Here is a 4,811-nt window from a genome sequence, read left to right as displayed (position 1 = left end):
TTTCAATTGGTCTCTCAGGTAATCCGTTCTCCAGCACCTGAACTACATCATCGGCCCAATCTGGCGTCAGATCAGCTTTAAACAATTTGATCTCACTAGACAGGTTAAAGAGATGAGCATCCAGTAAATCATCAGGTATGCCTTGTCCAGCGGCTTCTCCTGTGGGTATGCGGGACATATGGTCATCCATGTAATCCTGCTTTCCTTTGCCTACCACCACAGAGAAGTCAAATTCCAATAGGAGAAGTAACCATCTAGCTATGCATCCTGTAGTGCAAGGCTTGTTCACGAGATAGAGCAAGGCTTGATGGTCAACAAAGAAGACAAAGGGAGTGGCCAACAGATAATGTCTAAATTTCTTTACAGCAAATACCATGGCCAACCCCTCCCTTTCTATGGTGGAATAATTCATCTCAGTCTCTGTGAGCTGCCTGCTAGCAAAACTCACTGGATAGTCTAAGTTATATTCACCAGGCTGGCATAGCACGGCCCCAATAGCAAACTTAGAGGCGTCTATATGCACATGAAACGTTATGTTCCAGTCTGGGGCTCGTAAGATTGGTGCAATGGTAAGAGCCTTCTTCAACTCTTCATATGCGCGTTGGCATTCCTCAGTCCACTCAAACACGATCAACAGCTTGTACAATGGTCTAGCAATCAGTGCATAATTTAGTACAAAGCGGCGATAGTATCCAGTATGTCCTAAGAAACACTGAACTCCCTTGTAGTCATTGGGTGGCGGAAGGTCGACAATGACTCTGACTTTTGAAAAGTCCATGGCGATGCCGTTCTTTGACACCACGTGCCCTAGGATACATCCGTGTTTCACCCAGAACTGGCACTTCAGGGGGTTCAACGAGAGGTTGTATAACCGAGACCGTTCAAAGACAGCTCTCAGTTTCTCTAAGTGTTCGGCCCAACTAGAGTGTACACATAAGTCGTCCACAAACACCTCTAGTTCGCGCCTGAGCATATCTTTGAAGATAGTGCACATTAAGCGTTGGAAAGTCACAGGCGCATTCATCAGCCCAAAGGGCATGACGATGTAGGCGAATACACCCCATTCCATGGCGAAGGCAGTCTTGTGCCTTTCATCAGGGTGCACTTGCACTTGATTGTAGCCCAGAAGCCGTCCAGAAAACTTTAGGCCTCTTTACCTGCTACCCTCTCAAGCATGTGCTCGATATATGGTAAAGGGTAGTTATCCCTCTTCGTAGCGGCATTAACTTTCTTGTAATTAATACACACTCGAATTTTTCCATTCTTCTTCATCACGATCACAATCGGTGATACCCAGTCTGTGTGCTCAATCTCATATATGAATCCCGCCTTCATGAGCTTATCAATCTCCTCTTTTACTACATGGGCGTGTTTGGGATTCATGGGGTAAGGTCGTTGCTTTGTTGGCACTGTATCAGGGACCATTAGGATATTATGAGTCACAACCCTAGGGTCGACCCCTTTAAGCTCTTCCAATGTCCAGGCAAATACATCAATATACTCTTGCAAGACTACAACAAGTTTGGCCTCCTCATCCTCGGTCAAATCGTCTGCAATGAATACAGGTCTTGGCTTTTCGCCTTCCCTAGCCAAGTTGACTTCCTTGACTTTGGCGGGTCCTTTGATCGATTCACTAGTTTGGCCCTACCTCTTTACACCTAGCAGAATCACTACTTTGTCACCCTTTTTAAATTTTGTAAACCGTTTGGGTAGATCATGCGGTTTCTTTTGCCTCTCTACTTCTGAGCCCTTCGCTCTCATCCTGGCCTCCTCCTTTAATCTCATGCGCCTTAGGTGGACTGGCAAGTCCCCTTTTGTGCGTTTGACCTTAGAGGGTTTGGGTATCTCGGGGTCACTCTCAGTGCTGACTTCCGACTCTGAGTTAAATTCGCATCCCTCGCTCGAGGAAGGAGTTTCCCTAGGGGGTCGTAGTTCAGTAGAGGTGCATCCGTCTTGAGCACTGGGATTACCCATGGTCATGCTACTCCAACTTGCTCGTAATCCATGGCTCCCATGTGGTCTAGCCAGGATCTATCGCACTCCATCCGCATGACTCCTTTTTCACTCCAATTCGTCCTTCCCTTCCTGGGTCTCGGGTCTGCCTTGATTTGTTCTATCATTCTCCCTTCTGTGTCCTACTCTATTGTATCTATCCCTTCCTTGCTTTCATCTCCGGTAGAGCGGCAATCCTCATATTCCTCGTTGTCAGAGTCTTGCTCTTCAGACCGTTCATCGTCGCCTAAGCTTTCCTCTTCAGTCTCCTTTTCGTCAACAACTAAAGCCCAATTGTATAACAAATTCAGATCGTGGACTTTGGTCCATTTCCATTCTGGCTTAGTCAGCAGATCACGTAGAGGCTTTAGGTTGGCAGCCAAGTTGCCCTTCAATGTGTCTGTCAGATGCTCTACGGTTTCCTGGAGCTCTAGCTTATTACTGGGGATATGGAACGAGACTGGTTTCCTTGGGTTGAGTGAGCTTCCTACCATCATGCAGAGTGGCACAGTTGGATCCTCTATTGGCATAGTTGCGGCTTTAGCAGCCTGCCGATATAGTTCTTCCTCATCTGAGAATGGTAGGTCAATGGTTGCCAAGACGTGCATCCAATCCCGCTCATCCTCAGAGCAGGGAATATATTTAGTGAGTGATCCATAGGGTTTGGTCGTTTGAGCATCGCCTTTCAGCATGGCTGAGATGGCATTTAGATCAATGGGGGTCATCTTTCAAGTGTCCATCTCTACCCTTACTGCTTCAGTTCTACTCCCTAGGAAGATCAAACCATTCCCCCAATCTTCAATGACTCGAGTGATTTCGTATGGCGGCATGGCGTGGAGCAGATCGCGCACAGGAAAAACGCCCCCCCCCCCCCAATCGATTTTATGGCTGCAAAGAAGCCATGGCAATGACAATGCAGGGCTGGTACACTAGTCCTTCGCTCCGTATCGCCGATCTTCGCGCGTCCAATGGCGGGCTATAGAGAGAGAACAGAAATCAGTATTTCTCTCTCCTCCCTCTCTCTCCTCTAGAGGCAGATTCATGTGGGAAGAAGAAGGATCGACGGATGCTTGTCCAACCGAGATGGGATTGCTCCGTGATGCAAGAGAAGGGTAGATTGCTGATTCCGGACCGTCATGGACATTAATGGCTGCTGGAAATCAGTCCCGAAACATGGCAAATAAAAACTCGCAACCCGCAAAGAACGGTAATTTTATTTTTACAAAGGGAATTGATGTTTTATGCAATTTGCTTCATGAATATTTTTTCTCATGGGCTGATTATGCATTATGTTGTTGTTTGCTATAAGTTTGACCAATTTGTGCTCAGAAAATCAGAAAATTATAAGTGTTATGATTGAAATTAATGGTATAAAACCCGTAAAACACGTATTTAAGGGGCAAAATGGGGGTTTTTTGCAAAATAAAGGGGAAACATGAGATATAACATCAATAAAACCTGAAATTTTGCTGTCAAAGAACCTAAGGGCCACAGTCCATAATCAATCTCAATTTCTAGTCATTTTTTATTGAAAATAATAGAGAAAAAATACCAAAAATGGGTGAAAAATGGGTTTTAAATGGGAGAAAATTAGGAAACGATAAAAAGAAAATTCCAAAAAATTACATAAGTATTTGTGCAATGTATAATGAAGGTAGATCATGAGGTTAGCCTCGGTTTACCCTCATTTCTATGTTTTTGTCCATATTTATTGCTTTCTCTACAAAGAAATACACATAAAACGACTCTTACACCTATCAACGATTGCAAAACATTAAACGATAGGGTGAGAGGGGAGTTTGAGCGTCAAAGTACAATCTTTTCAATGCCTTCCCAGAAAGCATTGATGTGCAATGACTTAGGAGTTGAGTGTAGAGTTAGACTTGGGATTTGCGTAACTGCATCATGATCTTGCTGATCAGCACCCGTAAGTCCTGCATGTCCCTCCACCAAATCTTTTAACTCCTGCCACAAAGAAGGATTCTGCCTAAGCAGGTCTTCTACGCTTACAGTTACTGGGGTGGACAGCAAGGTTGCAAGGAGACTGCTGGGCTCTTGTCTTCTCCTAAGGCTAGAACTCTTGGGCCATGCATTCTGTCTGCCCTGGTAAGTCTCCCTTTGGCCTTACTGTTGAGTTGCCCCCTGCGGCAAGGATACACTTTTAGTTTGTGGTTTCGTGGGTGAGACTGGTGTGCTCACGCTGGAAAAATCATCCATTGGATCTTCCAGTATGGGTTCAGCATCCTTGAGGTGCTCCTGGGCATCCTTGACCCACTCCTTGACTTTGCCTATAGCTTCGAGTTGCCGTTTGGGATGGGGATATTCCCCTACCTTGGCACTCCCTAGCTCAGCTGTCTTCGGGGCTGAGGTCTCTTCCTCTACATCCGAGACCTTCTTTCTGGCAGGCAGAATCGTAGCACTCTCGGTTTTTAGTGCGACTTTAGCTTCCAATCTCTTCTTTCGCCTACGGCTTTTCTTCCCTATCGAGGTTGCGTCAAGATTTCTAGGTCTGGCAGAGAGATGCATGTCTGCCTTGTTTGAGCTCGCGTCATAACCTGTAGTGGGATAGGTGTGTCCTCACTATCAAAGGTTTCCACTCCAAACAGCCCCAGAGGTACTAACAGTACGTTGGCAGAGCTAGCTGATGGTTTCCTCCTAGGACAATCAGGAAACGGGTGAGTAATCCCACATTCTGTGCATCGGAGATTCGCTTTGTCCTTGTTAGCCAGTTCCTTCTCTGGGCAGCGTGATGAAATGTTGCCTGGATGACCGCAGGTCCAGCATGTGATCGAATCTTGGCTTGGCCCTCCAAAGCCTCT

This window comes from Lygodium microphyllum, chromosome 29 (genome assembly GCF_053477565.2).
Source record: "Lygodium microphyllum isolate KBCC chromosome 29, Lygodium_microphyllum_v1.1.10, whole genome shotgun sequence".
NCBI classification, from domain to species: Eukaryota; Viridiplantae; Streptophyta; class Polypodiopsida; order Schizaeales; family Lygodiaceae; genus Lygodium; species Lygodium microphyllum.
Note: the sequence above shows the minus strand (reverse complement) of the source record.